Here is a 13,190-nt window from a genome sequence, read left to right as displayed (position 1 = left end):
ACCATAAGGCTGCTCTCTCATTACAGATAGATGACCAGTGGTGGTTTAGTCTGAGGATCACCATGCCTCAGGTGAGAGGAGAAGTTGAGAAGGAGAGTCCTTCATGGTAACATTAGCTGGTGCAAGAATTAAAGCTATGCTGTTAGTGTCACTCTGCATGAGCAAACCAGCAATCCAGCCAACTGCTCTAACCAACCCCCTTCCCCAGTGTTTTATGTATCTTTGAAATTAAAATTAATAATAATTTAATAAGTATTATTATTTAATAGTTTATTTAATTCATTGATTCCCATTCTCATTATATAAAGAATGAATACTCACTTTCCTTTACCTTTATTAGAAACGTATAGAAACTCTTACAATTTGTTTTGTATACTAGCTAGTGTCCTCTCCTATTTCAATTTATTTTTCCTGATTAAACTTTTAGTCATTCACTATTGTTCTTTATACTCTATCATCTGTCCCACATTCATCTTTGAACAATCAAATAATTTTTTTCACTTAGATTTCTCTTAGGTTTCCTTAACACATTTAGTTAACCATGGATGATGCATTCTGCCTTCAGAAATTGTCTTTCTAATAGGAATATACTTATTGAGAATTCTAAAATGTCCCCTCCTCTAATGATCTAACCCACTCCCCCCTCGCCTATTATCCCAATTCACTTTAGCCAGCTCAACTTTCATTCTCACATAGGTGTCCTATTTAAGTTTAAAATACAATAAATACAACACATTCAATGGTCCCACCATCACGGAATCCCTCGCTATCAACATCCTTGGGATTGCCATTGACCATAAACTCAAATGGACTCCTGATTTGATGATGCTGATGTTGGACTGGGGAGTACAAAGTTAAAAATCACACAACACCAGGTTACAGTCCAACAGGTTTAATTGGAAGCACTAGCTTTCAGAGCACAGCTCCTTCATCAGGTGTTTGTGGAGTATACAATTGTAAGAGTGTGGACATGGATACCACCATTACACATGGGGACACCTCCCATTATATATGTGGCAGGTACTCATGCAACTCAGCCAATGTTGTTTATCTCAAACACTGCAAGCAAGGATGCCCTAAGGCATGGTACATTGGGGAAACCAAGCAGGGGCTACGGCAACAGATGAAAGAGCACCGCACAACAATCAACAGACAAAAATGTTCCCTCCCAGTTGGAGAACACTTCAGTGGTCCAGGACATTTGACCTCAGATCTTCAGGTGACCATCCTCCAAGGTTGACTTCAGGACAGGCAGCAGCGAAACGTGGCCGAGCAGAGGCTGATAGCTAAGTTTGGTACCCATAGGGAGGGCCTCACCCAGGACATTGGGTTCATGTCACACTACAGGTGACCACCATTGCACTTTGCACACACACAGGCACGCCCACACACACACACACACACACACACACACATGCACACAGATACTCTCACACATTCCCACACTCACACATGCACCCTCTCACAGACTTAGACCCCTTTACACTCACACACATATACACTCTCTCTGACAGACACTCACATACCCCCACCCCAGACACACACACACCCACACACTCCTACAGACACACACACACTCCCACACTCACACATGCATCCTCTCACAGACCTAGACCCCTTTACACTTACACACACATATACACTCTCTCACATAAACTCACAACCCCCCCACCCCAGACACAGACACACATACACACATATACATTTGTGGGGTGAATTTGTGCTTGCAGAGTTACATTGTACTTTGCTCAAAAACCGCATGAATCCATGTAAGACTGTGTTAACTCATTTTTTAGATTAGACTCAGTCTAAACATTATGGCACAAACAAAGGCACACAGGGGGCTAACACCTTCAACATATTATCTGGCTGACACCAATTGTTAAAGTTAACCTGAGAATGTAACTTTTAAAAAAAAGTTTTGTGATTTACATATGAAAGAAGTGTGACTAACATGGTCACTTTAACAAATGAGAGACTTAACAAACAATTAAGGCATTTTTCAATGTATAATTTCAATTACATCACACTGTAAACTTTTGCTATAAATTCAGGGTCTTACAATTGTGCACTCCACAACCACCTGATGAAGGAGCAGTGTTCCGAAAGCTAGGGCCTTCAATTAAACCTGTTTGACTATAACCTGGTGTTGTGTGATTTTTAACTTCAAATGGACATGTTACATAAACACGGTGGGAATGTTTGCAGGTCAGAGGCTAGGAATACTGCATTGAGTAACTCAGTTCCTGACTCACCAAAGCCTATCCACCATCTACAAGGCACAAGTCAGGAGTGTGAGGAAATGCTGCCCAATTTCCTGGATGGCTGCAGTTCTAACAACACTCAAGAAGCTTGACACCATTCAGAACAAAGCAGCCTGTTTAATTGGCACCATATTGACAAGCATCCATGCCCTCTAATACTCAGTAGCATCAGTGTGCACTGCAGTAATTTAGCAAAGATCCTTAGACGACATTTTCCAAACCTTTTACCATTTCCATCCAGAAGGATAACAGCAGTAGATACATGGAGCCACCACCATCTGCAAGTTTTCTTCCAAGCCATTCACCATCCTGACTTGGAAATATATCATCATTCCTCACTGTCGCTGGGTCAAAATCCTGGAATTCCCTCCTTAAGGGAGTCAACCTACAGCCTGTGAAATGCAGCAGTTTAAGAAGGCAGTTCATCACCACCTTCTCAAGGGCAACTAGGGATGGGCAATAAATGCTGGCAAGTCAGCGATGCCCACATCACACAAGTGAATATTTAAAGAAGAACAACTCTTAAATCTTATTTTCTATCTTTTCAAGCTAGATGTAAAATTCATTTATATTGCAGTAGCTGCTAACTAGGGGCACCTTTACTCTGATGGCACTAGTTATCCCTGTGACAATATGCAATAGCATTTTTAAAGATCTATTATTTTGTTGGTTCTAGAATGAACAGATTTAAGAAATTGTCTTGAAAACATTCTGTGAACACTTGATTCAAACCACGAATGCAAATCCGATTTTTCCAGTTTATATTTAGATTAAAATTATCCATAATGATTGCTGTCCTTTTTATCATGCACACCCAATATTCCTCTTATATAAACACAAAAAAATGCTGATGCTGGAAATCTGGAACAAATACAGAGCATACTGGAAAAACTCAACAGATCTATCAGCATCTGTGAAGAAAGAAACAGAGTTAATATTTAGAGTCATGTAGGATTCCAGTTGTAAAGAAGAATTGAAATGTTAAATCAATTTTGTCTTGTCACATCTGCCAGATTTGCTAAGTTTCTACAACATTCTCTGTATTTGTTTCTTCTTGTATACGTTGTAATTGCTGTTAGGGGCCTTGAACTACTCTTACGATCGAACTTTATTTCTCTAAAATTTCTTATTTTCACCCAAATTGATTCTACGTCGTGATGTCCTAAACCAAGTTCAGCTCTAATTATTGCACCAATGCCATCTTGATTAATGGTGCCACCAGCTCTACTTTAGCTTCTTATTCTTCTTGAATGTCTAACGCCTCTAAATATTAGGAATTCAATCTCTGTCATCCTGCAACCACACCTCCTAATGGTCATCCTATTATTTGTGTTTGCTTCAATTTATGTTATCAATTTGCTTACTTTGTTATGACTATTACATACTTTCAAATACAGAATCATTAGTTTTTTTGGTTTTTTTTTTCTTAACCCCTGTAACATATCTACTTAACTGGTGTATTCTCTGTCTTTTTTGTCCCTCCCTATCATTCTTTAACCTTAATTTTCCATGTTACTATTTTGCTCTCCTTCCTTGACTGTAACCTGCAGCTTGCTACAGCTACTCAAACTTGATCCATCAACCCCATTCTTTAGTTTAAAGCACCCTCTACCTTGCTAGTTATACAGTTTGCCAGAATACTGGCCCCAGCATGGTCCAAATGCAGACTGTCCCAGTGATCTTCCCATATCGTCTGGTATTATGTTAATAAACCATAAACCATTTCACACAAATTAGTCCTTGACCAGTTTGTTTCACTGATCTTACATACTTTCTGCCAATGTGCACCTAGCTCAAATAATAACTAGAGATTATTATCATTTGGATTTTTCTCTTCTTTCATGCCCAGCTTGTCATTCTGTCTCAGCAAAATCTTTGCTCAGAATCTGACCTACAAATATCATTGGCACCTACACTGATCACAACAAATCAATCCTGGCAAATGAGTAGATAACATAGCCCTCCAAGCTTCCATTTCAGGATGGACATAACAGAGGTATGCCACACACAATACTACCTTATTCTATTACTACAGTCCTATAAGTTAATATCGGGGCTGAAAATGTGTTGCTGGAAAAGCGCAGCAGGTCAGGCAGCATCCAAGAAACAGGAGAATCGACGTTTCGGGCACAAGCCCTTCCTCCTCCTATAAGTTAATATCATAAACATAGTATTTAATATCTCTCACTTAAAAGTACAAAGAAATATTTGTGGGTGAAGAATCAACAAAAGAGAGAGAAAGCAGCAAAGGAAACAACTGCACTATTCGCTTTTTCTATGTCTTGGTTGAAGTCTGACAACTGATCTATGCTCGCTGTTTGTTTGGTTAAGCTGTTTGTCAGACTAAAGTACCAGACAATGCAGAAGGAGGTTGGAGCTACTAGAAACTGAATTTAGTTAAAGTCCCTGCATAATTAGAAGCTAAAGTTGGCTCTGCATTGCTCTCAGGTAAATCAAATATCTGAAACATGTATCAACAACGCAAACAAACTAGGTGGGTTTGTGGGACGTTATCTCCAAGTAACTATGTGCAATATCATGGGGGATGAACTAATGTTACATTAATTGTGTTACTTAACAGTTGATCAGTCACAGCACCATTACAAGAAATGCAAAGTAACAAATATCATACATATCATTAATACTATTTTTAATTTGAACAATTCAGATTATTTACTTAAACATTCAGTTTGATGTTTTCATTGGTAGATTTTCTTCCTGTTATTACCCTTTCTCCATGGTCTGATTAATTTATTCCTGAAGTCACATTTCAACAGCCCAGGAACATGCTCCAATGTCAATATCATTCACAAGGACTGACTGATTTATGGCAAGTCCAAATATCTTTAGCATGTTAAGTTACTGTCTCCTCGAATGGCAGCTTTAACTGCTGCTTTGTCTTTATTAGGCTAAAGTTTAAAAGCAGGGAGCTAATGCAGGAATTGTATAGAAAGTTGGTTAGGCCACAACTTGAGTTTTGTGTTTAGTTCTAGAATCCACATTGTAGCGGGCATGTAATTGCATTGGAGAGAATGCCAGAGGTTTTTCAGGATATTGCCTGGGCTATGGAGTTTTAGTTATGAGGAGAAATTTGATAGACTTGGATTGTCTTCCTTAGAGCAGAGGAGACTGGGGTGGGGGGGGGGACATAATTGAGATAAAGTTATGACCCACATAGACAGGGTGGACAGGAATTATGGGGGAGGGGGGTGGGGGGATGAGGGAAGAGGGAACAATGATTTGGAGGCACAGATTTACGGTATGGGGCACAGAGTTCAGAAGGGATGTGGGGATCTTTTTTTCACCCAGAGATTATGGGAATCAGGATTTCATTGTTTGTAAGGGTAATAGAGACAGAAACACTCATAACATTTAAGGAGTGATGCCAAGGCATTCAAGGTTATAGGCCAAGTGCTGGAAAACGCAAATAGTTTGGTGGTTGTTTTTAACTGGCACAAACACAATGGGCTGAAGTGTCTTTTTCTGTGATGTAAATCTCTATGACTCTGAGAATTTGGGCTCCTAACTTTTTTAAAAACATGTTGACTATTCAAGTCTGCTGTTACAATTAACATGTGGTTATTTAAATAGTTCTTGACCTTTTTTCTGCTTTTTAGGTATCAGTAACCTTCACCAACCATTGGAGTAGAAACTTTGTAGGATCTAAAACTGGCAAATGCTTGTGGAAGATGGACAATAAAGGAATGCACAAGAGGGATTTTATATACGTTATGCTAGGATTTATGTTGTACATTTGTTTATTCTTGCCATCATTTAGAGTTGCTTTTTAAAGCTGGAAAAGGCATTATTTCAGAAATGAGGTCATGACTGAAAATATCGAAAAATTTGCTCCTCATTGAAGATGGAATAGACAAATTGTTCCTAAAGAAGCCTGGCAAATCATGTTGGGAGCCTTGCTCTATTCCTCCTCCCTCTTGTAACATCTTATCCTATTTTGTGTGATCTCCCATCCTCAGTTTCAGACAAAGATCTACAAAGTTATTTTATTTCTGAAAGAGTTTGCTTTGCCACAGTCTGACTACTCCCTGTGTACTACTCAAACTTTAAGCAAGTATGGAAATGGGCTAAACATACATAGGTAAAAACAATGACTGCAGATGCTGGAAACCAGATTCTGGATTAGACTGGTGCTGGAAAATAACAGTTCAGGCAGCATCCGAGGAGCAGGAAAATCACATCAACAGCCAATCAAAAAAGTAAGCTGATGAAGTTACTAGATTTGAAATGTTAACTCTGCTGTCTTCCTACAATTGCTGCTAAACCTGTTAAATTTATCCATCAATTTCTGATTTTGTTTTAAAAAGAAAGCCAACTTGCCAGTAAGTTCACGATTCCTTGAAGTAGTGCTGTTTGTAGGTAGGGGATTGTGGGTTAGGGTGGAGGGGCCATGGTGAATAGAGAAATAAATCCTTCATTTCAGTTCATCTCATACTGTGGAACATGATGTTAGGATAGAGTATGCTGGAAGATGACATTCAAAATAGCAATGTTGACATTAAATCAGATTCATTGATTAAAGCCATAATCTGCCTGCTCCACACATTCTTGACAGAAATGAGCTGGCACATAGTGGATCTGGTATGGCAGCTCATATCAAGTGGCATGCAGCCTAATTTCATGTCCTATGATTCATTACTGACACTCCTAAATGACACATTGGCATTAGTAGCTATCTTTGCAAGGTTTAAAATATTGGTATTCGAATTGATATCCTGAAAATTGATCCACCTATCATTGCTAACTTTTGTGGCAATTTGCAAATAACTGAGTGGTTAATCATAAAATTGACACAACCATAAAACCCTCAATGTACTTTCAGGAAAATATTTATTTCTACACAGTTGTGTGTTCATGATAAAATCATGAAATATTTCAGTTGTTCTGTAACTTATTTCTCCCGAAGGAGATAATGATTACCTTTAAATGTCAGGTTACCGTAGGTGTGGTAATATTATTATGAAAAACATTTTCGATAAAACTATGTAGAACTGAAATTCTAACTATCATAGTTCTTCCGCTGTCAACTGGTGCCAGTTAAATATCCCAGCAGTGAAAGACAGTTTTGGCACAGTGATATGTCCCTACTTCTGAGCCAGGAGGCCAGGGTTTCAGCCCCACTTGTTTTAGAGATGTGTAATACCATCTCTGAACAGGTTAATTAGAAGATATCTATCCCAGCAGGGATTGAAATAAACCAGAAACATAGTTGATTAGTCTTAGTGTGCCTTGTCATGCACGGGCTCAATATGACTTCTTGATTTGTTTTTGAGACCTCTCTTGAATACTGAACAAAAGTTCAGCATTGTGCAGTTATTAAGCAAATTACTATTCTCAATGTGGATTTTTGCCTCATTCTGATGTGGTTAGCATAGGTGAGAATACCAGGGGATAAGATGTGCTTGTCAGTGAAATGTTTAGACACAATGCAATGCTGTTTTGATAATATTTAAAACTGAATGGTCCTTACCCAACTGAGCATACATTCAGGTTTCACTACTAGCATCACATATAAGGTTAATTGATAACTTACAGGTTAATTGCTGGTTGATTGCTTCAAGCTATTATAACTTCAGGTGTGTTTAGTGTTTCCTGTAAGTGTGTCTAAGTTGCTGAAGTTTAGAGGAAATGCTAGCTGTCAAAGGACTTTCTGCTGACTCCAAGGCTACTATTGAGACCAGACATGGATACACTCTCTCTGGCCACCAACCACAATTTCCTGCTATGCCTTGATCTTTTTAAATGTCCAAATTATTTTGTTGTAGCCATTGTCACCTGACTACTGTATGGTCTCTAAGATCAATAACTGATAAAGTCAGAAACTTGGGAGGAGTTGTAATATAAGGGGATACCATGTGATATGCAAATGCGTCACAGTATACAACATCGCAGTAGTGATTGTCACATGAAATCATTGGATCTTAAGGTTCCTCAGCCACATGGCACATGTTGTAGTTATTATGTTATTAAATGAGAGTTGATGTTCTTCACCCTATCTCAGATATAGTTAGATATTCTTTGACTGACAAATTGTGACCAAAAATGATCAAAGACAACAAACAACAATATTATACTGCCCGATTACAGGAAGCCAACATGATACTTCTGGCAGTCTGTCAGTGCCCTTGTTGTTGCCTATCAACCTGCCAGTGCAGATGGTAGTTGTCCATGCCAAGATGGTGCAGTCTGTAGCTAAGCCAGAGTTGCTTGACATCCTAATTAAAAGTCTTTCAATGTAAATTAGTATATCATTCACTACGCTGTCCTGTCTTTGTTCAAATATTGCTTTGTTGGCCATCCATTGATGTGGTGCATTCAAACTTGAGCCCACTTGCTCTTTGTCTAATTTTTGTACATTTCCAGTTTCATTCAGTTGTTGCTGGTAGATTTGTGGTTAGACAATAGACAATAGACAATAGACAATAGACAATAGATGCAGGAGTAGGCCATTCTGCCCTTCGAGCCTGCACCGCCATTCAATATGATCATGGCTGATCATTCCTAATCAGTATCCTGTTCCAGCCTTATCTCCATACCCCTTGACTCCACTATCTTTAAGAGCTCTATCCAATTCTTTCTTAAATGAATCCAGAGACTGGGCCTCCACTGCCCTCTGGGGCAGAGCATTCCACACAGCCACCACTCTCTGGGTGAAGTAGTTTCTCCTCATCTCTGTCCTAAATGGTCTACCCCGTATTTTTAAGTTGTGTCCTCTGGTTCGGCACTCCCCCATCAACGGAAATATGTTCCCTCCTGCCAGAGTGAACCTACGCTGCACTCCCTCAATAGCCAGAATGTCTTTCCTCAAATTTGGAGACCAGAACTGTACACAGTACTCCAGGTGTGGTCTCACCAGGGCCCTGTACAGCTGCAGAAGCACCTCTTTGCTTCTATACTCAATCCCTCTTGTTATGAAGGCCAGCATGCTATTAGCCTTCTTCACGACCTGCTGTACCTGCATGCTTGTCTTCATTGACTGGTGGACAAGAACACCCAGATCTCTCTGAACAGCCCCTTTACCTAATTTGATACCATTGAGGTAGTAATCTGCCTTCCTGTTCTTGCCACCAAAGTGGATAACCAGACATTTATCCACATTAAACTGCATCTGCCATGCATCTGCCCACTCACCTAACTTGTCCAGGTCACCCTGTAATCCCCTACCATCCTCATCACATTTCACCCTACCACCTAGCTTTGTGTCATCAGCAAATTTGCTAATGTTATTGCTGATACCATCTTCTATATCATTTACATATATTGTAAAAAGCTGCGGTCCCAGCACGGATCCCTGCGGTACCCCACTGGTCACTGCCTTCCATTTCGAAATGGAGCCGTTAATCACTACCCTTTGTTTCCTACTAGCCAACCAATTCTCTATCCAATCTAGTACTTTGCCCCCAATCCCGTGAGCCCTAATTTTACTCACTAACCTCTTGTGTGGGACTTTATCAAAAGCTTTCTGAAAGTCCAGGTACACTACATCCACAGGATCTCCCTCATCCATCTTCCGAGTTCACAGTTTGAAAATTTCTAGGTCTCCCACTAGTTGTTTAGGCCTTGCCATAAGGATATGCACTAAATGGCTACTGTGGTCTGCTGCTTTCCTTGCCCATAGTCTCTGCATCAAATCTCATTAACCTCTGTCTGAATGATTGTACCCTTGTCTGAATTCTTGATAATCTTTAACATTCACAGGCTAAGCAAAGATTTGTGCAGCTGTGGAAGATCTACATAGATTTTAATAGATCCAATAGGTTTCAGTAACAGGGTAACCCCCCAACCCCCAACTCTCCCCAGCACCATCTTGTTGCTTTTATTACAGGTATGACAACTCTGTTAGCATTGAGCCAATCACCTGCTTTTCCATTGACTTTAGTGGATGGGTAACATTTTCATGTGTAACAAGACAAACTGGCTTCAGTTCAAAATCGAGAGTGATGTGATAAGCTGTTCTCAGCTTCACTAATACTGGAAACTGCTGTGAAATTTTAGCTCCAATAATTTTTAAGGAATGACTTTTGCATTTTGTTCGCTTTTTAACCTACTGTTCATCCACTACAGATTATTGTCAGCTATTGTTATTATGAACTATTTTGGCCATGATGGAATGACAAAAAAAAATCTATGGCATCTGATTATGTAAAATATAAACTTTCATTTAAGAACAAAACTTAATTGATTTTAACTTGATTTTGTAACTATTAGTTCTCTCTGAAGCCCAACAAAATTAAGAGCACTATCATGTCATGTGATACCACCTCACTCCCTGTGATGTATTTTCTTATTTACATATCAACATTAAGCTATTCACTCCAGATAACAGATATGTACTTTGTGGCACTTCTTCAATCTCAGTAATTTGTTGAAGAGCAGTTAGTTGAACTGCTGTGATCTCATCATAGCCTCTTTGCAGAAGGTAATCCAAATCCAAGTTCTCTTTGAGCTTATGACATCACTTGTATTCTGGGTGGCTGCCTCTGTACTGCAACAGCTTCATGTTTGGGTCGAACAAGTTGAGTGAAAAGATTGGTCACCATTTCCATGCTGAAGGGAAGTATTTTAAGCATATGCAATGCACTGCATCAAGTTGATGTTCATGAAATAATGCTCCTTGAGATTGATCCCAGGATTTATGGAAGGTTTTCCAATGCATCAATTTTTTTTTTAAGATTCCCTACAATATGGAAACAGGCCACTTAGTGCAACAAGTTTACACAGACGCTCCAAAGAATAACCTACCCAGACCCATTCCCTGTATTTACCCCTGACAAATGCACTTAATACTATGGGCAATTTAGCATGACCAATTCACCAGGCCTGCTCATCTTTGGATTGTGGGAGGAAACCAAAGCACCCAGAGGAAACCCACACAGACACGGGAAGAACACGTAAACTGCATGCAGACAGTCACCCGAAGTGGGAATTGAACCCAGGTCCCCGGCACTGTGAGGCAGCAGTACTAACCACAGAACCACTGTATTTCTTGTTACGTATAACTTTTGCATTCTTCTGTTAGTTAGACCGTCAAAGGCACCCATTTCATGTTTCTCCAGCTGAACCCATGTGTGACCTGAGAACTTTTATTAAGCTTCCTGTATTCCACAGCCACCTGGTTTCACATTCCATGCAGATACTTCCTCTATTCTTTAAAATATGCCTGAGTCAAAGTCTGAGTTGGCGTCTGTAAGTGTAAGATTTCTTCATTGTGACTGTTGCAGGCATATTCCCACTTTTCTTGGTCTGCTGGGTTTATTCTGGATATTAATAATGCAAGACAGTTCTAACAATGGGATATAGCCAATATTTCAGCAAACTAGTTTACATGTACATGTCCAAATGTCAGAGCAAAACAGGTGATTGACCTGTCCCAACTCCAGCCACTAATCTTACAACCTCTTGATCGAGCCAATTGTGCTGGGAGGTAGGCTTTCTTGTACTCTTCCCATACAGAATGACTGTGTATTCAAGCTCTGACACTGTCCAGTCGCCATCAAATGAATAATTTGACCACTAGCAAACAACACAAACGTGTCGCATTTGCCATGGCCAATGTGATTAATTAAGTCATAGAGGCATAGAGATGTACAGCATGGAAACAGACCCTTCAATCCATCTCGTCCATGCCGACCAGATACCCCAACCCAATCTAGTCCCACTGCCAGCACCCGGCCCATATCCCTCCAAACCCTTCCTATTCATATCCCCATCCAAATGTTGCAATTGTACCAGCCTCCACCACATCCTCTAGCAGCTCATTCCATACACGTACCATCCTCTGCATGAAAGAGTTGCCCCTTAGGTCTCTTTTATATCTTTCCCCTCTCACCCTAAACCTATGCCCTCTAGTTCTGGACTCCCTGACCCCAGGGAAAAGACTTTGTCTATTTATCCTATCGATGCCCCTCATAATTTTGTAAACATCTATAAGGTCACCCCTCAGCCTCTGACGCTCCAGGGAAAACAGCCCCAGCCTGTTCAGTCTCTGCCTGTACCTCAAATCCTCCAACCCTGGCAATATCCTTGTAAATTTTTTCTGAACCCTTTCAAGTTTCACAAAATCCTTCCGATAGGTAAGAGAACAGAATTGCACGCAATATTCCAACAGTGGCCTGAACAATGTCCTGTACATCCACAACATGACCTCCCAACTCCTATACTCAATACTCTGACCAATAAAGGAAAGCATACCAAATGCCTTCTTCATTATCCTGTCTACCTGCGACTCCACTTCCAAGGAGCTATGAACCTGCACTCCAAGGTCTCTTTGTTCAGCAACACTCCCTAAGACCTTACCATTAAGTGTATAAGTCCTACTAAGATTTGCTTTCCCAAAATGCAGCACCTCGCATTTATATGAATTAAACTCCATCTGCCACGTCGCAGCCCATTGGCCCATCTGGTCAAGATCCTGTTGTAATCTGAGGTAACCCTCTTCGCTGTCCACTACACTTCCAATTTTGGTGTCATCTGCAAACTTACTAACTGTACCTCTTATGCTCGCATCCAAATCATTTATGTAAATGACAAAAAGTAGAGGGCCCAGCACTGCTCCTTGTGGCACTCGACTGGTCACAGGCCTCCTGTCTGAAAAACAACCCTCCACCACCACTCTCTGTCTTCTACCTGTGAGCCAGTTCTGTATCCAAATGGCTAGTTCTCCCTGTATTCCATGAGATCTAACTTTGCTAATCAGTCTCCCATGGGGAACATTGTTGAACGCCTTACTGAAGTCCATATAGATCACATCTACTGCTCTGCCTTCATCAATCTTCTTTGTTACTTCTTCAAAAAACTCAATCAAGTTTGTAAGACATGATTTCCCACGCACAAAGCCATGCTGACTATCCCAATTCAGTCCTTGCCTTTCCAAATACATGTATATCCTGTCCCTCAGGATTCCCTCCA

Source organism: Chiloscyllium punctatum, chromosome 5 (genome assembly GCF_047496795.1).
Source record: "Chiloscyllium punctatum isolate Juve2018m chromosome 5, sChiPun1.3, whole genome shotgun sequence".
Lineage (NCBI taxonomy): Eukaryota > Metazoa > Chordata > Chondrichthyes > Orectolobiformes > Hemiscylliidae > Chiloscyllium > Chiloscyllium punctatum.
The sequence above is the reverse complement of the archived record's forward strand: the minus strand, read 5'-3'. Positions refer to the sequence as shown.